General features: G+C 58.1%; 1 protein-coding gene across 8 annotated transcripts in view; it reads left to right on the top strand.

Annotated features, from left to right (window-relative positions):
* Window positions 1–2,249: 2,249 nt before the first annotated feature.
* The window catches only part of ADGRG1 (adhesion G protein-coupled receptor G1), a 43,798-nt gene continuing 23,879 nt past the window's right edge, over window positions 2,250–22,168 (top strand). For 2 of the 8 annotated variants that reach the window (XM_037729290.1, XM_017502608.2), the window contains exon 1: window positions 20,710–21,033. The gene's annotated coding sequence lies outside the window, so the exon portion shown is untranslated. Of the gene's footprint in view, window positions 2,382–10,464; window positions 10,974–13,794; window positions 13,806–20,709; window positions 21,034–21,222; window positions 21,611–22,168 lie in introns of those variants that run through there. The other 6 variants (XM_017502610.1, XM_037729289.1, XM_017502607.2 and 3 more) reach the window with 6 other exon arrangements.

Raw genomic sequence — 22,168 nt, 5'->3', positions numbered from 1 at the left:
GAGCATGGGCGTCAGGAGTGGCGGAGTGACCAGTGGGTAGACAGGAAGTCACTGGGACTCCCCTGGTGTCCTTATCAGGGTGGGTGGCATCTCTGGGGCCATGGGGAAACCCCAGAGCCAGGAGGTCAGGCTGTCATCCGCAGGCTCCCTCCCTCCAACACTCCATCTCCATTCTCGTGCCCGAAATCCATCTGTACTCAAGCAAGAGACTCACAGGGCAGAGGAGGCCTGCATGCCCATGGCTGCAGCAGAGGTGGCATTGGCTGTTGCAAATTTGCCATGGGGAAGAGGGGCAAGAGGGAGCTGGGACTAGGAATGCCAGTGGGGTTGGGGCTGGTCTCCAGGAATGGATCTGGGCTGTGGCCAGCAGATCCCCCTCCTTTACCACCTTGGTGAGTCAGAGAGGGCTCCAGTCCAGACCCAGCTTCACCAGACCTGGGCCCACCACCGCTCCCATCTGACCGTCTGTCCGCCCATCCCTGCTTCACCTCCTGCGTCTCATCTCTACCTCGGATCCTTTGTTCAGACACAGAATTGAGCCGGCCTCCTCCTCCTTGCTTCTTAAACACCAAGCCCTGGCCTCAGGGGACATCCCAAAGGTCCCTTTGCTCACTGCATTCAGTCTGTGCTCATGTGTTCCTTCCCAGACAGCATCTAAGCTGTCCCACCCCACTTCCATCACTCTTTCCCCTTTCCTGGCTTAATTTTGCTCCATAATTCTTACCACTGGATTTATTTATTTGTTTGTTTGTTTGAGACGGAGTCTTACTCTGTTGCCCAGGCTGGAGTGCAGTGTTGCAATCTTTGCTCACTGCAACCTCCGCCTCCCAGGCTCAAGTGGCTCAGGTGGCTCAGGTGGCTCAAATGCCTCAGCCCCCTGAGTAGCTGGGATTACAGGCACCTGCCACCACACCCAGCTAATTTTTGTATTTTTAGTAGAGACGGGGTTTCACCATGCTGGCTAGGCTGGTCTCGAACTCCTGACCTCAGGTGATTCCCCTGCCTCAGCCTCCCAAAGCGCTGGGATTACAGGGGTGAGCCACTGTGCCCAGATGCCACTGGATCTATTTAATACTTATTTGCTTATTCATTTCTTGTTTCTCTCTCCACAGTTCTAAGACGGCAAAAGTTTCCGTGTTTTCTTGGCTGCAGGATGCCCCATGCCTGGCATAGTGCCTGGCGCTCAGCAGGCCCTCAATAGACACTGGCTGAGGATGTGAGGCAGCCCCCGCCTGCCCGCATTTCCAGCCATCCGCCGCCCGTGCTTTCTTCCCACATTTCCGCACTTGTCAGTCACCCAGAATTTCTCCATCCCAGGCCCTGTGCTGGTTCTTGGGTTTGGTATTCTGGCAGGGCACACAGACCGAGAAGGAAAGAATTCTGACACCTGGGGATTGGTCCCAGCCGAGGGGGAGCCTGGGGGACCGTGGGGGAAACAGTGGGTGAGGGGAGGTGAGGGAAGGTGCATTTGGGTGCATGCAGCGCCTCGCACCAGGCGTGACCCACAGCGGCACCTGATAGAGACTTTGTAGAAGAAAGCAGCAATCACCTGGATGGCTTCTAGAAGGCGGGGCGGGGCTCGGTGTTCTCAATGTTGGGGATGTGAGGTAGGAATCAGAAAGCACTGGACGAGGGGTGCCTGGGGGTGAGAACTTGAGAAGCTTCCCCTTGAGAATTGCAGGACTGAGCCGAGGAGTGAAGGGGGGCGGGGCGGGGCAGGCAGGGTTAGGGGCGACGGGTTAGTCCTCGTGCCTGGAGGACTCTGTCCCCTCCCAGGATGCCTGGAGCAGGGGCCACTGTGCCCTTTCTGGGAAGAGGCCTCCATCCCTGCCTTTTGTCCACCCCAGTTCTCCCTCTGTCCGACGTCCTGCAGGACTCCCCCTCCCCCTCGCCTCCGCCTCCCAGCCCCACCAGCTGCTGGCTGGGCCTGTTTTATTACAGGCAGGTGAGTCTGGGCCCGGATTCAGGCGGGGCCTGGACGGAGGGAGGAGGCAGGAAGAAACTCAGAGAGCTGGCAGATTACGAATGAGGGGCAGCATCTCCCAACAGCCCTGGGCAGCCGCCGAGACCCAGAGACACCCAAGGACTCCCGCAGGCTCATCCAGCAGCCCCTGCTTCCCGGGAGAGAGGCGAGGGGTGGGGGACTCAGCACCGCAGGGCCAGGTGGGTCCCGGCAAGGATACCTGGGAATAAGAGGGTGGCGGCTTCAGTGGCTGCAGGGCAGCCGGAAATGGGGCGAGACAGCAGGCGGAGCCTCACCTGGGGCTGCCGGCCAGCCCAGACAAGCTCAGGCTGGGTGCCTGTGGCCCTGGAAGAGGTGGAGGGGAGGAGCGGACCACACAAGCGCCGCAGGGCGGTGAGGGACCTGCGGAGACCTGGAGGTAAGAGGTGGGTGGGCGACGGGGTGGGAAGGGTAAGTGGGGCGCCGCCGACAGCCTGTTTCCCTTGACCTTGGTGCCCCCTCAGGTCTGGTTCAGTGCCCGAGGGTCCCGTGCGTGTGGCCTGTTCGGGGTACTGGGTTTCTCTCCGCGGAGGCCCTGGCTGTTCTGGGGTTACCTCCTGCACCCCACAGCGTGGCCGGGCATGCTGGCGTGGTGGCCATCCTCGCACCTGGACACTAGCAGGTGTGAGGTGTGTCCCCAGCGTCCAGAGGAGGATGCTGCAGGACGCAGGGCAAGGGCGACGCCGTGGACCCTGAGCGTGGACGGGAGGCAGGCAGCGGGACCCGAAGCCTCCGGCCTGCTCTCCGCAGCGCCCTGAGCCGCTTCCTCCCGGTATCCCACAGAAACCGGTTTGGGAGCAGGTTGGCCCAGGTCAGGTCTTTTGACTTTTGACTTGGGGGAAGAAGGCCAGCTCCCCTGGCAAGCCAAGTGGAAGGAACGGGGTGCAGGCCTGGGGGCGTGCCCAGCCAGCAGGCAGCAGAGGGTCCCCCTGCTCCCCCCAGCTCCCTGCACCCACCAGCACAGCCCTCCCTGCCCTGGCTGCAAGAGGCAGGAGGGGAACCTCAAAGGGTCCCTCCCTCCACCAGCTGTTTGTTTCCTCGGCCAGGTTCCTCAATGGTGGCCGAGGACTCTTTGGAACAGGGAACTGTCGTGGAAGAAAGGGCCCGGCCCTGCCACTGCCTCCTGTGGGACCCTGGGCTAGGCTCCCTTTCCCTCCGGGCCTGTTTCCCTGTCTGTTCCATGAAGGAGGGGCAGGGGCAGTGGTCTATAAACCCAGAAGCTGCAGAAGTAGGCCCCTCCCCTGGTCTCATGGGCCGCACGCGCCAGCCAGAGGTGGGTGTCTGGAGTTGCGGGTGGGGTGCTGGCGCTGTGCCTGCCCTACCAACTTGGCTCCCTGGGACGTGTGGGCAGCAAATGGGCTCCCCACATTCCCTCTGTTAATTAGGCAGTCCCTGCTAATGAGTGGCTGTCATCATTACTCCATTACGCGTTCTGAGCCATCTGTGCCCAGCACTTAGGGGGAGACCCCGGGGGCTCCTGGCTGCTGGGCATGGCACATGTGGAAGGCGGCATTTCTGGGAGGTGTTGGGGGGCTGGGTCCGTGGGCTTTCCACAAAGTAGTTTCAACTGTAGCTCTTTATTTTACCAAGAGAGGTGGTGGCAGCCCTGGTTTCCAGGTGAGGAGGTCTCTTGTAGCCAACACCTTAACACATTCTGTGCTGGACACTGATGGGGTGTTACGTGCAGAGGGAGTGGGGGTGGAGGTGGGGTGCACGAGGAGAGATCAAAGCTGACATCTGGGGACACTGGCATTGAGTAAGATGATACACAGTCCTCCTCAAGATGGAGCAAGTACTGCCGCCTTTGCACAGTGCTGTGCCGCCTTGTGGTTAGTTACTAAACCTCTCTGAGCCTCATTTGCCTCCCTTGGCACAGGAGCGACAATGCCTCACTGCCTGACCAGAGGCACCTGACCCAGGCCTGGCATCGAGCAGCTGCCACTCAGACCTGACAGGCCAGGGCCAAGGGAGCTGCTGATTGCAGAGGCACAATTTTAGAGGCAAGAGCAGCAGCTGGGATATGGCCTTGAGGTAAGGGGATGCTGGTGACCCCATGCCACAGCTGGGACCCCAAGTTCAGGAAGGGAGGTGTCTACAGAGGAGTCAGAAGCCTCTTTTGATCCCCTCTCCACAGGGGGAATTTGGATTTTAAAAGAGAGCCCAAACTGGGTGTGGTGGCCCACCTGTAATCCCAGCTCCTCGTCAGGCTGAGGTGGGAGGATCCTGTGAGCTCAGGTGTGGAGGCTGCAGGGAGCTCTGACTGCACCACTGCACTCCAGCCTGGGCAACAGCAGGATCCCATCTCTTAAAAGAGAGTGGGGATCCCATATCTAAACCTAAGATACAGCAGTGGCAGTGACAGAGGTCCTCTAAGATAGGCTGATAGGCCCATTTTACACATGAGGATACTGAGGCACAGACAGCTTAAATCTGGACAATTTGATGCAAAATCTCACAGTTGGCTATTTGGAGCGGTTTGGGGTGATCCTGGGTGGAGTCTAGGTGGAGTGACAGGCAGTTTGGAGCCTCCCAACCACCGGGGCTCTCCCAGACAAGGCTGCCTCTAGCCAGGCATCAGGCAGGGGTCCTCCCAGGAACCACACTCGGAGGAGGGGCTGTGGTTCTATTTCCAATCCCCTGAGCTGCAGAGGGCACCGTGACATCCAGGGATGTGTAGAGTCTTACCCAAGAACCCAGGCCCCTGGATGCCCAGTCATGCACACTGCAAGAGGGACCCACAATCACGGTAGGCATGTGATTGGGTGGGGAAGGGCTTGTTAGTGGTAGCCCAGCCTTGCTCTGGGCTCAGGGGCTTTTGAAGGCTGGAGAGGCAGGGATTTGGCCAGAATGACCTGTTCTGGCTGGAGCTGACCTTCCTGCCAAGTGCTCCTGGGAGGCTAGGCAAAAGGTCAGACATTCCGTCATGCTTGGGAAGAAGGGGCGGCCACGATGTTTACCTTCTATCTCGGGCATTGGGGCACCCAAGCGTGCCTTCTCCGCTGGGGAGGTCAGCAGGCAGGGGTGGGCCTTGGAGGCCCAGCCAGCCTGAACCCTAAGAAACTGCATTCTGCAGTAACCTCTTCCCAGCAGGGAGGGACAGGGTGACACTGGGGGAGGGAGAATGTCTGTCTGCATTGGGCCCAAGGCCATTTCTCGTTGGCATGTGGTCAAGATGCCATTGGAACGAAGAAGAGGGTATGGAGAGGGGAAAACAGGACTCAAATAAGGCAGCTCTGGGCTCTAATCCTGTGTGATCTTGAGTCAGTCCCTTTCCGTCTCTGAGCCTCAGTCTTCTCTTGCAAATGGGCAATGATGTGGGGGAAACTGCATCACCTGCCTGGCACAGGATAAGTGCTCAACAGGAGTCCACCTGCTCCACGTCTGAAACCTTCAGGGACAGGGTGGAGAGAGGCCAGTGCTGCAGCCAGGTGTGGACACGGGAGCCCGGCTGGCACCCGGGGAGTGCCTCCTCCCTGACCACAAGCCCCAGCGCTTTGAAACCAGATGCAGCTTAAACATGGGCAGAGCACCTGACCAGGCTCCACCCACCAAGGGAGCCAGCTAGGTGGAGTCTGTCCTCAGAGCTCCAAATAAGGTCTCAGAAAATAGACTTGGACCTGGGCACACTCGCCCCTCCTGTGTGCCCGGCCTTTTATCCTATCATCCAAGCTGGCACCAACCTCTGTTATCCCAAGGCTGGACCTGAAGTGCCATTAGATTTGTCCCGTTTTAGCGGTGAGGATGACCTTGCTTCCCCCGCATCTTGGCTAGGCCAGGCTCCCTGTTTTTCCCCGACTGGGGGATGGGCAGTGGGTGGGGGAGGCAGGCTTAGGGAACCAGACACACAGCTCCCTTTGTGAAGGCGGCTGAGTCACATGTGCGCCGCAATCCCTGCTGGGCCCTGGGGCGGGTGTGATGGGAGATGGTGTTATCATGGGTACCCCACGCCTGTGTCCAGGAGGTTTTCCCACAGGAAAGAGCAGGGAGGCGGCTGGGAGCACTGGCCATTAAAACATGTGGTCTGAGATAGGGTCTTGACTCTGTTGCCTACTTGCTGTGGCGCTTTGGGAAGGTCCTCTCTCTGAGCCTCAGTTTTCACCTCTGCTAAATGGGAATGATCAGAATCTGCCCCCTGCTCTCACTTCCTTCCTTCCACACTCTCAGTTTTGTAGAGGAGGTAGTAGATGTGAAAGGCCTCTGCAAACTGCAGTTGGTGGGGTGCTGGGCCTTTGGCATCCATGTGGACTTTATGATAATAATAATGATGTTGGCCAAGATTTATTGAGCACCTACTGTGTGCCAGGCATTGTGCTCAATGGTTTACACGGTCACTCGGCTTGCAAGGGGAGAAGCCTGGATGGAACTGCTCTTGTCTGAAAAACACCCACCTCTGAGGCTGGGCGCAGTGGCTCACACCTGGAATCCCAGCATCCTGGGAGGCCACAGAGGGAGGATCACTTGAGCTCAGGAGTTCAAGAGTGGCAACGTAGCAAGTGTGGGCAACGTAGCAAGACCCTGTCTCTCAAAAAAATACAAAAATTAGCCTGTGTGGTGGGGCACGCCTACAGTCCTAGCTACTTAGGAAGCTGAGGTGGGAGGATTGTTTGAGCCCAGGAAATTGAAGCTGTAGAGAGCTCTGATTGCATCACTACATTCCAGCAAGGGCAACAGAGCGAGACCCTGCCTGGAAGACAACACAGAACAAAACCCACTTCTGAGCAGGCAGAGGTTGCTCGGCCATTTGCACAGGTGGGGACAGCTCTTCGCTATTTGCTAGGCTGGTTCCCACTAAATGCTGCTGCTCTGGCTGGAGGGTTAGAGCTGGAACAAGGGGCTGAAGACCTCCTCTGAACCCTCCCAGCCCCACCACGTCCTCCTACTTCCCCGGGCCTCAGTCACCGCAGATGGCAAGGATGCCCCGCCGCTTCTCCCTGGCCTGGGGCCCTCGTAGTCTTGGAGATCTCCTCCTACTCCCCTGGCAGCTCCCTCTCTGCCTCCTTTGCAGGCTGCTCTGAATACCAGTGTCCTGGCCAACGCATCAGCAGTGCCCATCCTCTGCCAGGCCTGGGCTGCAAGATTTACACCTGTGGCCTCATTGAATTGGCCCAATAGGAGGTGCTATTTTGGTCCACACTTGGCAGGTGAGGAGACAAATGGATGGAGAGATGCTTTCCCACGTTATCCAGCTGGCCAGCTGGGAGTAGAAGCCAGTTGGCCTGAACCTGAGTTCAGAATCTGTGATCAGAGACCCCGGGCTCAGAGAGGAGGAGCAGCAGAGCCGCTCACCTCCGTCCCTCAAAACGAAGGGCTCCTGCATCTTCAGATTTCTTTCTCCCTATACCATCTCTGGACTCTGTTGCCAGCCATCCTCTTCTCTGGGCCTGGGGACCCTAGTCCCTCACTGCTGAGCCCCAGTGACGTGTTTCCAGCTGCCTTGGGAAGCAGGGGGGACCCACATGCCACAGAGCTACCCCTGTTCCACTGCACACAGGGGCAGAGTCTTCCTTGCCCTCCGGATCTGCACCCCATCCTGTGCCCCCAGTGCTTCAGGGACGTTTCCAACATCATCTTCCTCTCCTCTGCCCCACCTTCACTTGTCGGGTTGTGGTGGTGGGGGGTGGGGAAGTCCCAGCCCTTTTCTTGGTCTCTGGGACCAAAGTCTCCTCCCCAGCTCTTCCCCTTGTCTGCTGCCTTCAAGGCCCCACCTGGACCTGACTTCCCCCTCACCTGGACCTGACTTCCCCCTCACCTGGACCTGACTTCCCCCCTACTCGGACCTGACTCCCTCCCAACCCGGACCTGACTCTCCCCCCACCCAGACCTGACTTTCCCCCCACCCGGACCTGACTCCCCCCTACCCCTCCGCCCATCCCTCCACATCCTTGCTTACACAAGTTCCTAGAGTCCAGACCAGGGCTTCTCATACCTCCAATTCTGGAACCCCCTGGGGATCCTGTTAAAACACCCATTCAGATTCAGCAGGTCTCAGGCTGTCTGTAGGTCTGAAGACCACATTGAGGGCTAATCAGGCCTCTCCTACCCAAACACCTTCTCTGGCTCCTCAGTGCCTTTGATTGAAGCCAAAACTCCACGTTTTCAAAATCTTCCAGAATCTGCCCTCTGCTCTCACTTCCTTCCAAGAAAGGTCCCACTTCCTTCCAAGAAAGGCTCCACGTCCTGCTTCTCCCCCTCAGCCAATGCTGTTCCCTCAGCCTGGGATGCCCTTCCTGCTGTCTCTGTTTATCAAGGCCACCTTCTCCTTCAAGGCTCAGCAGGGGCTCTGGGGTCCACACGCTCAGTTCAGATCCTGGCTTTGTTACCGAAAGGCCTGGGTAGCTCTCCCTGTACCTCAGTTCCCCTTCTGGAAAGTGGAGATAGACTGTGGCAAGACACCTGGAGGCCGGCCAGGTCCAGGCTGTGTGAGCTTGGCTAAGGTACTGCATGTCTCTGACCGTCTCTCACATACCAGTGGTATCCAGCCCACAGGGTTGCATGAAAAAAATGAGAATGATCTGCATAAGCAGAGCATCTTACACCATAAAACCTCGAGACGTAGCAGGTTATTATTAGTCCTGCTATCAGTGCTCATAACAGATAGTGTTGTGTTTAATAATTCATTGAATTTCTCCCTTCGACTCCCAGAGCCCCCTTGGATGCTGATTACTAACTCCGGGTATCACTGCCATGAGAGCCAGGCTCGTCTCCCTGCTTCCCCACCTGCCTGCCCCGGGCACATAGCCTGATGGTGAGAGGGGTAGGCAGAGTGGGGCAGCTAACTCCTGCCTGGCCAGGTGGCCCCATAGGCCTCTCCTATGTGGTCAGAGTGGCAGCTGGCTCTGCACTCCCTCCAGCCATCTGCAGAGAGAGTGGCGCCTTCAACTCTCCATCTGTGCCCTTCTGGTCGGCACCCTCTGTGGGGCGTGTGTGTGGTGGTGGGGGTGGGGGGACAGCTGCCCTGTGGCCCTGGTCCCTGGGAAATAGCTGAGGCTACCCCAGCTACCAATTGGTCCGGCCCTGAAGGACTGACCTTGGGGAAACTGAGGCCGGAGTGGTGATATGCCTCGGACTCCCAGTCTTCCTCTGAATAACTCACTCATCCTCCCTTGTTAGCGGGCCCCCCAGTGTAGGCTGGCCCTTCCTGGCCTGCAATAAGGGAGTGCCTACTGCAGCCCTGGGAGGGGCGGCGGGCCTGACATGGGCGCAGTGCTTACTGCGCTTGCCTGCCCTAGGCATTGGCCCACAGCCTGGACTGGGGGCTTCGAGGGTGGGGAGCTTGGCAGTGCTTTCTGGAAGCTCTGGCCTTGTGGCCTCCCTGCACCCCACAGGGGGGCTTTGTGGCCCTTCCTTTCTGCAGCTTGATTTCAGGCAGGTAGGTGAGGGGTGCAGTTCACCTGGGGCAGCCTGGGCTCCTAGGCTGCCCAAGGCCCTCCATTCATTCTGCCTCCACGTGGCATCGTGGCATCGGGAAGCTTTTCCAGGCCCCCTTGTTTAGAATGTAGATCCCTGCCGGAGAGAAGGGATCTCAAATTCCCCGAGCATCCACGCCTGCAGGCCCCACACTGAGGCCTGGGCAGCTGGATTGCTGAGTGGTTAGGAGACCCGGCCGTGGAGCCAGACCACCTGTGCCCCAGTCATTCCAACTCTGGCACCTACCTGCTGTGTGATCTTGGGCAGGTAAATTCTCATCTCTGAGCTGCATGTCTCTGCCTTATGCTCCCCTTTTCTTCATCCCACATTCACAGGGAATATTTATTGAGGGCTTGGCAAGTCCTGGGCGCTGGTCTGAGCAGCAGGTTTGACTTCTCTCCACTGCTGGGGCGATCTGGGGCTGGAATGCAGACGGTGGTCAGCCAGCGTAATTACTGCTATTGTTGCCACTCGCCTTTCTGACATTGTGAAATCCTCTCGGAGGGCAGATGGGAGTCTCTGCAGGGAGTGTGAGTTATCCAAAGCCTCCCAACCCAGAATGGCACTGAACCTCAGCAGTGGGAGGTGCTGCTGACAGAGGAATGACCAGAAGGGAGATGGGACATAGCCAATTTCCACACTTCTCGAGCTTTTGAGGACACTGGGAATGGCTCTTCACCTGAGCCTCAGTTTCCCCTTTGGCTCAGCAGATGCATTAAAGGAGGCAGTTTCCAGAAGCCCCTGGGGTCTCAGAATCCAGAATGACTTGGGATGTTGAAACTGTGGGTGCTTGAAGAGCACTGAGAGGGGAGGCGGGTCACGGTGCAGAGGGGACGTGGGTCAGCCGGTCAGTCTCGCATGGCCTGGCTGGCCTCCTGCCCGGCTGCCTGTCACCCTCTCCCTCCCAGTTGCCTTCCGCTCTGCCGGTCAGCACTGGCTCCCGTCAGCTGCCAAGGAGGCTGGACTCTCCTTCAGGAAGGGGCAGTTGTCGCCTTGACCTGGGGGGTGGGTGGACAGCATCCAAGGGCCCTGTTGCTGTGGCAACCCCGGCCTCTCTGCGGGAACTTTGGGGAGACTGGCCCTGGGGAAGCAACAGATGGAGGATGAGGAAGCAGAGTGATCCCTGGTCCCTGCCTGTCCCTGAAGCCTGGCACCTGTCTGCCTGGATGAGGGGTAAGGCTGAGGTGCCCCCTTGTCTGGCGCTGAGTCATGGGCATCCCCCAGGGTCACTGCCTCAGCGCTCTCAGCCCTGCCCCCTCCTGGTCTCCCTTTGAGAAATCCATGACTCACAAATATCGTCAGTCATCCCCAGCTGAGCTCAGGGAGGAGGAGGAGCCCAGCTGGGGCAGGAGGGGGTGTCTCCCCAGCAAACACACCCATTCCTCCCTCTTTGCGCTGGCTGCCGCCCTGCCCTGCCGCAGGAGATGGGCTGGGAGCCTCCCACGCTCTCCAGCTCACTCTGCATGCAGCAGGGACCAGGACTGGCAGGTTAAGCCTCTGGGGGTGGATCCTGAGAGGTGGTCTGGCCGCCCGGCCCTGTGCGGGACCCTCCACCTGGCAGCAGGTACCCAAACAAGGGCTGGACAGCACTGGGGAAGAGGAATAGTGTGAGTGTGAATGTGGGTGTGTCCATGAGTGCACGTGTGACTGCTGGGCAGTAGTGGGTAGGGGTAGCTGTGAAATGGGGAACTGGGGGGTCTTGGTATCTTGGTGGGATGTAGCCCAGATCAATATGGCTGTGGGGGGCCTCTAGAGTAGGGATGGATCAAGAAGGAGGTGCCTGGGAGGGCCCAAGGGAGCTGCACCTCTGGGGCTGCCAGGCATTTTGTAGCTGGGAAAACTGAGGCTCAGAGTGCTACAGTCACTGGGTCTGCTCTCTGGGCTGTGAGATCAGTGGTCCCACTGTCCAGTTGGGAGAACCAAGGCTCTGGGAGGGCAGGCGGCTTGCCCAAAGTCACCGAGCTCATCCAGGGATGGAAAGGCAGGAACCAGGCCCAGGGAGGAGGGGGTGTTTGAGGGGACTCCTGAGGGCAGCTTTCCTATAGCTGTCCCTGGGGCTGGGTCCGGGGTCCCCACTGAGCCAGGGGCCGCCATGCTCTTCATCACCAAAGCCATCCTTGGGAGGAGGTGGTCCCGCAGGGTCTCTGAACATCGAGAGTCCTGGAACCGGTGATAGGCAGATGGGGAAGTACAGGCTGCCGGCTGAACACCCTGCCCATCGCCACCAGACCTGAGGGCTCCGGCTGCCTGGGACTGATAGGACTTCCCACCCTGGGCCCCTCGGGGGTTAGAGGCGTGTAGGAAGCTGATGATTCCTGTCCTCCCCGCTCCCCAACCCGCCTCCCTTGTGTGGTAGTGTTGGGGTCTCCCAGTGCTCAACTTGGATGGGCCTGGGGCGCATTTTATGGAGTGGGGAGGAGGGGATGCGTCAAGGAGTCCCATCCCAACGTGGAGCAGCCGTGGCCTGGGGTCCGCTGGCTGGGTAGGAATAGCCTTTGTAGCTCCTTCGGCGGACTAAGAAGTTATTTATAGAAGCGTTTATTGAGCGCTTACTGTGCACTCTGTACTCTGCTGGGGACGTGGTCATGAGTGAGGCGAATAAGGTGTCTCAGAACTCATGAGTGGCCCAGACCCAGAACCAAGTCCCCTGCCCCTCCCAGAGGGTAACCCGGGGCAGCATGTTGGCTCCTTGGGGTCAGAGACTGTGTGAGAAGGGGCATCTCTGGGCATTAACGGCCATGGGCTGCCACGCTGGCTCCCCAGAGCCCAGGCAGGGGTCCTGTTGGGGATCCTTTCTGCCAACATCCAGGTGTGGGATGAGCTCTTACGGCCAGATCTGACCCCTTCTTTGCTATAGGGACCTGAGATATGGACCCACCTCGGTCACAGCATCACCAAGGCCCCTTCCCTTCCTCTCCTCTGGCCTCAGGAGGTCAGCTGTTAAATGGGTGTTTGGGGTGATCGCAGCTGCCCCGGCTCCTGCAGGCCTGGGGGGCTTGGCTCTAAGGGTGTTGGGGTGACGGAGAATACCACTCCACGTGTGGTCTATGACGGACAGGCTGTGTCCCGGCCTGGGCCACTGGGCAGAGGCCAGTCAGCCTGAAGTGACACTTCCTTTTGTCAGGGACACAAAGAAAACAGGAGGTGAGATGGAGGTGTGAGATAAGCTTGCTAATAGAGGGCCAGGGAAGAGGACCAGGGGGACTCTGCAGACCACGCTGTGGCTGGGCTTGGGAGAAGGTGGGTGGGGAAGGAGCTGATGTCCGTATGAGCACTGTCGGGGGAGTCCTAATGGAGGAAACTACGTAGGAAAATATCTGGGGACCAGTACAACCTGGGGACTATGTGGAGGGTGACACTGGACACCTGGCATGGGTCATTTCATGGGACTTGATGAGCCAGGCCAGCAGGACCCAATCTGATCTGGGGGCTGGGGGAGAGGTGGGAGGACTTGCCAGGTGGGTGCTGTGTGGGGCTGGGGACCCAGGCTGCAAACCCAGCAGGACGGAGAGAGCAGGATGGGTTTGCAGTGTGAGGCGGGCCCGGCAGTCCCAGTCTCTGGCAGCTGGCTAAAGGCTCGAGCCTGGGGACAGTTTCACATGTGAGGGAGATGAGGGGGAGGGGGTGCCCAGTGGAAGGGAAGGGCAAGAGAGGTGGCAGAACTGTGGCAGGATTGGTGTGGGGGTTGGCCTCCTGACAGGGCCCTGAATGGTAAAGGTAGGCGTGGGATGTGGGCAGGACAGCCGTGGAGGGGCCACTGTGGACTGTCCTCCAGCCGGGCTGGGATGCGGGTCCCTCCATCCTGCGCAGAAGCTTCGTGTGGTGGGGCCTGGGGGGGCTGTGGGATGGGCTTCCATGTGGCAGGGCTCCCAGGGAGGCCACGGAGGAGGCCGTGGGGAGGTCGGGTGGATGAAGGTAAGAGAAGGAAGCGTGACAACAGAGCCTCAAACCCCAGTGCCACCTCCCAGACCGGAGCCTGAGCAGGGCTCAGCCCCCATCCCCATGCTGGGGGTGGCCCTGTGGACCCCGCCTTCTGACTCACAGCAGATGGGGGCATCATGTGAGCAAACCCAGCAGTCAGGGGTGACCAATCTGCCAGCAACTGGGCAGATGGCAAATGGGGGCGGGGTGGGCTGGCACAAAGGGGTCTCTCAAACCGGGTGGGGCGGGGCCCTCAGTCTCCCAGGCCTGCTTTCTCCTGGGCTGTCACTCAGCTGAGACCCTGCCCCTCCTCTTGTCTGTGGTGCCCCATCTGGGGCTCCTGGAGGCCCCCAGGGAAGCCCCATAGATTCTGGGCTCAGGCCTGGACTGCTGGGTAGAGGGGCCGAGGTGGGGGGAGGAGAAGGAGACACATGTTTTCTGACGACTGCCCCGTGCCAGCCTGCCCTGGCAGGAGGTCGGCTAAGCCCTAAACTCTCCCTGGTTCCCTGGTGGCTCAGCCTGGACAGGAGCAATCCTGGACCTTCCCTGACCTCAGACTCTGCCAGGCCCTGGGCTCAGTGCCTTGCACACGACACCCGCTTTTCAGATGAGGACATTGAGGCAGGGGAGGCTTACCTAGTGAGCAACCCCACATCTTTGGGGATCCAGAATTTGGGCTCTTGTCTCTTGGTGGGGAGGGGCTCCTCAGCCAGCCAGGCACATGCCCGTGTCTTGAAGCCTGCTCATGCCACTTCCAAATCCATGCGTCTGGGGGGTGACAGGGCCCATGGAGACGGTGAGGCCAGCTTGCTCAGGAAGAATCTCAGCTTTGTTTCTCTCTGGTTGTATGAACACGGGCCCATGACTCAGTTTCCTCATCTGTAAACTGTGGATCACAATCACACCTGCTTCAGAGGCTGTTACGAGCCTGAAGAGAGTTGATACAGGAAAGTGTATGGGGCAGGGCCTGTCCCGTGGGAATGTCAGGTCTTTCTCATTACCTCTCCCGTTGGACAGATGGGTATACTGAGGCCCAGAGCTAACCTGTAATAACTGTGAGCACTTCTTCCTGCTCCGGCTACTGCTGGGAGAGCAGTGGCCACCTGGACGCCAGTGGCGCTCACTTACCCACCTCCAGCCTCACTCGCGCTTTGGTGAGGAGGGTGGTGTGGTGGGCGTCGGGCTCAGGCAGATTGTGGTATGCTTGGCAGCTCCAGGCAGAGATAAAAGCTCAGTGCCGGGGAGCTGGCATGCTTCCAGGCACCGGTGGACAGGCCTCTCTGCATTAGTGGGAGATGGTGTGGCGGGGGAGATGGCCTCGCTGTCCAAGAGCCAGCCCAGCCCTGGCAGGCTGAGAAGCGCTGCGGTGAATGGCTCCAGCCTGGCTTCCCAGACTCAGGGCCACTGCCACCAACTCCAAAACAAGAGACAGAGGGCCGCTTCTGCCGCCTCCCGGCCCTCTTGCCTCCAGGTCTCTCTCCTCCCAGTCCCCCCAGCCTGGATGCTCGAGGCCCACGGGGGAAAGCTGACTTTGGGGGGGAGCTGTGGAGACTCACATTCCACTGCCAAAGATCCCAGCTTCTCTGGACCTGTTTCCCTGTCTGTAAATAGAGATAAACGCTACCGCTTTGCAGGGGTGCTGTGAAATTTAGGGTGACAAATGGCTGCAAAGTATGTACCTGGCACAATGCTAGGTCCTCTCTAAACCTCATTTCAAGGTTTGATCTTCAGGATCATGGGGTCGTTGAGTTAGGTTCAAAGCCTTGAAAGTGACTTTGAGCAAGCGGCAGGAATTTCTCAAAACTTCATTACTTGGGCTATGAAAGTCTCTGACATCTACATGCGACCCTGTGGGGATGAACTGAGATTGCCACACGTCGTAGGGGCTCATGCGACGTAGACCCTGTTCCCACCTGTCCCAGACTTTTGCCTCCCCATGCCCCAGCCAGGCCACCTCCCGAGAGAGGCAGCACGAGGTGGGCTGTTAGGGGTATGGGCTCTGGGGCTGCCTGATTCTGTCCCAGCTCCACTGGCTGTGTGACCTGGTACAGGTATATTAACCTCTCTGCACCTCATGTTCCTAACTGTGAAAATGAGGATGGTAACGGCACCTCGAGGGGGTTACGTGAGCCTCTAGATTTTAAGTGCTGAGTGCAGGGCCAGGCACACCTCAAGTGCTGTTGTCATTGTCCCTTCTGAGCCATGACCAAGCCTCGTTCTTAGAGAGCGACAGAGACTTTATCCAGAACAATGGCACCATCCTCCCAAGATGTCACTGGGAAAACCACCAGTCCTGTGACAGCTTCCCCTTTGGACACGCCCATTACTGGGGTCTCGATCTGCTGGCCCGAGGCATTGTCCAGCCTGGGGTTCCTTCGTGATCCCTAAGACCCGAGCCCAACCCAGGTTTTGGAGTGAGTTGAAGTGACCCTGGGCCTGGGGAGCTGGGCTGGAGCCATTACCTACAGAACGGCTGACCTGTCCGGGGACCAGAGGCCACAGCACTAGCCCTGGAGAGGAGGCCTGGGTTCCAGGGGAGCTGGTTTCCTGGGGCAGAACTGCACTGTGGTCACTTCTCTGCTGGGTGAGCTCCCGTGGCCCCTGGGAGCTAGGTTGAGCGGCTGACCCCTTCTGGGTCCTTGGCTGAGTCTGGGGCTCAGGGCGTGGCTCAGTGGCTGGCACCCTGGGTCTCGGACCCTGTGGCAGGGGTCAGACAACTGCCCAGACCCACCTGCCTCGATGGTGACAGATGCTAGGGGTGAGCCCCAGGGGCTGGCCGGGGCCCCTGACTCATCTCAGCCCTATGTCCTCTGCCCACTGCTCCTCTGCTGTGTCATCATCTGGTCACGGGCCAAACCCCCACCCCTGGGGCACACACTTCCCTGCCTACAAAGACCCTCATTCAATCGTGAGTGCTGCCAGCCCTCTAAGACTTGGAACTTTATCCACATGTCACAGATGAGGAATCAGGGCTCAGAGCAGTCAGGGGCAGCAGGGCCTGAGCCCAGTCTCCTGCCTCTTAGCCCGGGCTTCTCCTCATAGTAACACAGATGGCCATTCCCATGATAGGTAGTGAGTTCCCCGTCTCTGTAGGTATTCAAGAGTGGCAGGGGTGTTGCAGAGGCAACTTGGGCAGTGCATGGGGCTCCTCTTCATGGCTCCTTCCAGCCCTGAGCTTTCCTAGCCTCGGGGGAGATGGGCACCCAATTCCCATGTTCCCGAGTAGTTAAGTCTCTAAGCGACATATGGGTCATTCTAGGTGCATCAGGCCATGCTTATGGGCAGGTGCTGCCTCCATCTAGACACCCTCTTCATAGCCTGGCCGACTGGCAAGCTTCTTCCAAGGAGCTTCTACCATGAATGCCATGAATGCATTTTCGGAGCCTCCTGTCCATGTGTAAATAGCTCAGTGGGCTGGATGGGAGGGAGCAGAGCGGGAGAGGAACCCAGCTGAAGAGGACAGGGGTGAGCTGGGAGGGCCTGATGGAGAAGTCAGGAGCGGCAGGACACCCACCTCCCGAGTCTTCTGGGCCCCTTGCTCTCCCTCATCCAACAGGCTCGAACCTGAATAGGGGTGTTCCTGACCCCACGGCACTCCCCCGACCCCCACCTGCCTAGAGCTGTGGGCAGTGGGCAAGGCTGGAAGAAACCGTTGTGCACAGCTTCCTCAAAGCTGTACTCCTACTGTGGGGGCTCTACCACCTGCGCACACCTAGGGGACCAGGAGGACACAGCTGTGCATCTGTGTCCAGATGCACAGACCTGCCTGCATCCTTGTGCCCTAGCTGGAGGTGGTGGGAGCTGGGACCAGTGCAGCACCCTCACCAGCCATGAAGGGGGAGGACACCCAGTGCCTCTTCATGGAGACAGCAGGTAGCAGCATGCCCTAGGGTCCTGTCTCTGTCCCTCCATGTGGGTTTGGGAAACTGGAGTCAGAAACTGTAGTGACTGTGATCTAGGAAGGACGGTAGTGTTTGCAAACCACTCGAGCATTGGAGTCAGCAAGGTCTGGCCCCGCCCCTGTTCCTGGGCCTGAGGCTTGAGCCCCTGGCTCAGCTCCTCTGAGCCTCCCTTTCCCCCTCTATGGAATAGCTGCGGCTGACTCTCCGTGTCGATGCCAGGGCAGGATCCAGGGTGCCATGCAGGACAATGGAGGCAGCTCAAGGCAAGGAGTGCACCACGCTCCTTTGGATCCAGTTTTACCAGCTCTGTGTTCCTGGGCAAGCTCCGTGTCCCTGTGTCCCTGCTATAAAATGGGAATGATAGCACCTCCTCATAGAGCGGCCGTGGACGCGTGGGAGGCCAAGTGCATCTTCTGTGGTTTGCACTTGCGCATGGCTCCCTTCCCTGCCCCAGCTCCCTCGTGAGTCTCTGCAGACTGATGCTTGGGACACCCCCTACCCCCAGCTTGCTGGACCCCAGGACCCATGGCCATAGGCACGTGCTCTTTCTCCTCCTTGCTTTACCTTGGAGAGCCCATGGGGAGCCCAGGTAGGAGCTTGGCGTTTGCAGCAACGGGCAAGTGACCCACTCATTGGCGGATCTGCTACCTGGGACCCCTTAGATCTGAACCACAGGAATGGGCCTTTGAGGGTCTTGGAGGTGGTAATTTTGCTTTAATGTAGAGAGAAAATCCAAGGTTCATGCTCACAGGTTCAGATAGAATCTCAGACATCTTCTCATCCAGCACCCATTAAAACTGGCTGTGGCCCCGGTGGCAGAGGAAAGGCAAGGGCTCCCAGGCTTCTGTGCTGCAGGACTTCTCGGAGCCCCCATCAGGAAAGCAAAGGGGAGCTTGCCTACTGTTTCAGGTCCTATCAGGCTACGCACAGTTTCGGAAACCCTTCTCTGGCCAAGCACCTGGCAGAGGTGTGCGTGCTCCTGATCCTGTGAGGGTCTGGAGAGTGGAGGTGGCTGGGTGCTCGAACCTTCCCCATTCCGCACCCCTCACATAGCCTGCGTGGCACTTTGGAGTTGGATCTTCTTGATCTTCTATAGATCTATCAGGAATGGCTCCTTTTGAGAAGAGGTGTGGAGCCTGCCTGCCCTGGGTTAGAGCCCCAGCTCTGCCTCAATCATTCATTTATTCATCCTGCAGTCACTGGCGTCTTCAGTGGACCAGGCACCATGCTAGGTACTGAGATGCTGGTGGGAGGAAGATAGGTGAGACAGTGAAGCTGACCAAGGGATAACACGTAAGCTAATCGCAGAGTCACGTCAGTGTTAGGTACTGTAAGGGTAACAAATCAAAGTCCCATGGAAGAGAGCGATGGATGCTGAAGATAATTTTGGTTGGGTGATCACGGAAGGCTTCTCAGAGGAGGGGACATTTGATTGAGACCTGAGAAGGAGGCAGTCAGGGGAAGGGTCCTGGAAAGGATGTACTATGTTAGGGAAAAGTACGTGCGAAGGCCCGGAGATGTGTCCCGTTGGAAGGCTGGAGAGGCTGGAGTTGGTGACTGCAGGAAGGGAAGAGCTGGCGTCAGGTCGGGGAATGGGAGTAGGCTTGTGGTTACTGGCTTGTGATTTCAGCAGTCATGCTGCTCCCTGAGCCTAGTTCCCTGACTTATGAAATGAGCGTCATCATTTCAGTCCCCGCCTCCTCCCCGTCGGGAATGTTGTAGGTGTGAAGTCAGACAGTGCTTTGGGTTTTGGCTCTGGGTGTGATGAGCAGGTATTTTTATTATTACCATGGGTGGATGTTTAGGGACTCTGGGTGGGGCTGGGGAAGCTGTGCCTCTGTTTCTCTGGGTTGCCGCCATAAGGGAGTGCCCAGTGTGTGTAAAAGGCGTGGTGTGCCTCATCTGTGCCTCCTACTGGGTCCCCTGAGCCGCAGCTCCCTGCCAGCTCCCTTTAAGCGCAGAATCCTTTGATGCCACGGAGACCGCCTTCTGCAGCCAGCAAGCGCCGTGAGGCTTTCCGGGAGAAGGTTTCACCAGAGAACAGCAAGTCCTTTCTTTGCTTTCTTTCCTCTTCCTCCGGGGGCCAAAAATAGGGCCTGAATGGGACCCGGCTCTGGGCCTGCAGTGAGACAATAGCGGCCTCCTGACTGAAGCTGCCTCCTGGCTCTGGGCCATGGAGGGGCGTGTGAGGAGGGGAGCTGCAGAGACGCCATCCCCACGGCCCCAAGCCCCTGCTGCCTTTCCCATGGCCTCTGCCAGAAATTGTCCCAAAGCCCCTTCCTCCCCTGGACTCCCCTTGGAGTGTGATGGCCAGTGGGGTTGCCCGCTTGTGTTCTGAGAAAGCGCTTGAAGCTCGTCCACTGAGACGCCGGGATCTTTTTCACCCTTGAGCAACCCCGCCCTATCTGCTGGGCTGTTGCTTGTCTGGATCTGAAAGCCTCAGTGGGGGTTCTAACTCCTGGTTCTCTCCTGTGCCCTGTTTGGGGCACCCCACGGTTTTTATGTCCTTTTCCCTTTGACTCAGTGGGTATGAAAAACTTATTAGAGATCAAAGGAATGTGCCTTCTTGGAAGGAGGTGAGCTCCCTGTCACTGGAGATGATCAAATAAAATCTGGCCAAGCACTGAACATTGTGGGGCATTAGGGATCAGTCAGGCGTCACATGGACAATTGGTCTTGATATCGTCATGTCCCAGGGAATATCTCTGTTTAAATTCTATTTAACATCTTGGATGTGACTTGCTATAAGCCACCCTTACCAGCTAGGTGGCTTACAGCAAGTCACATCCCCTGAGCCTCTGTTTTCCCATCTGTAAGGTGGGTCTCATAGGGCCAATCTTAAAGAGTTGGAGAAATGGATCTCCAAAATGTCAAGTGTAGTTCCTGGCACACAGTAGGAGTTTCAGAAGCTCTGCCTTTATTTTCCTCCCTCTCCAAACTGGAAAAAGATAATCTGAGCTCCTAGCCACCCCACTGGGAGTTCTAGAAGGAAGTCAGGAGGAACCTCCAGGCCTAGGGCTAACTCAGAAGGGGGATTCTTGGTAGGCTGTGGCAATCTGGGAAGGCTCCCTGGAGGAGGAGTTTTCAGAGCTCTATGATGCACACATTGTGCTCACAACAGTCAATGTGGGATTAGAGGGTGTTCAGCCTGCTTTGAGGCCAGGGCCACAGGCTGGCAGCTTCCAGAAGCAAATCCAGCTACCGTTAGGCATAATTTGATTACTGGGTGGCCCAGACTGGGTTCTAAATAGATTTGATTTTAAAGTCAACATTGACAAACTTGCAGATTTCATGTAAAAACCTGAGGTTCTGCTTCTCTCAAGAAATTGGAAGCTGCGGCTCTTTGCAGTCCCATCAAGACAGGATCCCGATAAGTCACCGTCCTAAGCCCTGCCCTCCCTCCTGCCAGCTGCCTGTCTGGCCTGGGCAGCGTCTGAGTTGAGGACTTGGGCACAGGACAAGATACGGAGCCACGTCGCTTTGCTGGGTCTGAGCCGAGCTGTGACGTAGTCTCTGCAGCTGCCAATGGTCGCCAGGGCAACGGTTGCTAGGGGCTTCTGTCACCTGCGCCCCTTCTCCCACGCTGGCGGCTTCGGCTTCTCAGCCTCTCTTCCCTGGCTGTCCCCTTTGTTTGGAGCTCCAGTGAGGGAGCAGTGGCTGGGGTGGCCCAGCTTCAAAGTCTCTGTCCTCTTGAAAAGAGGTGTGGGACATTGACCCACCAGCAAAGGAGAAGCCCTTGTCTGCCGTGCACATTCTTAATGTAGAGACAGTAAGTCCACTTGACGCCACAAAGGAGTTCAGGTACTATTCTCCCACCTCCTCCCCCTCCTCCCCGTCCCTGTCACTCCTGCTCCCTCCCCCCGCTACCCCCACCTCTCCCGTCTTCCTCCTTCACTCCCCTTCCCCTCCAGCTCCCCTTCTTCCTCCCCATCCCTTCCCCCTTTATCTTTTTCCATTCCCCTCCATCTCCCTTCTCCCCAACATTGATGGAGTAGCCGGTGGGTGGGGTGGCACTAGGAACTGTGGGGGGGTGGTCACAGATGGTACTTCAAGGGACTTAGACAGTTAAAGACAGCAGTTTCAACTACAAGGAAGTGGTTGGGGGTGAGAGCTTCACACCCCTCCCTTCAGTACAACCCTTCCTGAAGATTCTTTTGGGTCACTGGGCTGCACCCCCGGGGGTCAGAAACAAGCAAGCCCAGGGGGTGAGTGGCCTGGGAGTGCAGTGGAGCCACAATCCAAGCTCACCTGGGTGAGGTCCCATGCACCCCCTGATTTAGGCCCTTGGAGGGATGGCGTCCTCGTGAACCCGTGGAACTGTGTTGGTGGGAGCCTTCTTTACTGTGACTTTTCGATAGAAGCGCTTCCTTAGAGTCAGGTAAGTTCAGGAGGGAAACCTGCTTCCAGATGAACAGCGTGTGTTGCGGAGCCGGCGCTGGGGTTCGCATCCAGCCTTTGTTACTTCGTAGCTGTGTGGCCTCAGGCAGATAACTTGACCTTCCTGGACCTCGCTGGCCTATTTGTGGAGTGGGTGTCATGGTACTTGTCTCAAGGGTTTTGAGGAGGCTTAAATGAGTCAACATGTGTAAAGAACTCACAATCCTGTCCTGCATGTTCAAAGAGCTTAATGACCACAGTTGTGTCGCTGGAGGCGGTGAGCACCCCGCCCTCGGTGTGTGCAACTCCTGATGCTCAGTGATGCTGTGCCGCGTGCTCAGGAGCTGGGATGGAACCCAGTGCTTCCACTTCCCTTCCCCGGATGGGGTCCAGGTGCAGCCAGGCTCGGGCCGCCAGCCATGGCAGGGGAGAACTGTGTCCTACCCAGCCTACTTAGTTGGGGAGGGTGCGCTCAGGATCTGGGACCCGGGGGAGGAGGAGGAGAAAAGAAAGGGAGGATTGGTGGCTGGCCTGGGGAATGCTAAATGTCCTGGGCTCC

This window comes from Cebus imitator, unplaced genomic scaffold (genome assembly GCF_001604975.1).
Source record: "Cebus imitator isolate Cc_AM_T3 unplaced genomic scaffold, Cebus_imitator-1.0 Scaffold297, whole genome shotgun sequence".
Taxonomy (NCBI): Eukaryota; Metazoa; Chordata; class Mammalia; order Primates; family Cebidae; genus Cebus; species Cebus imitator.
This window is presented reverse-complemented; position numbering and strand designations above follow the sequence as displayed.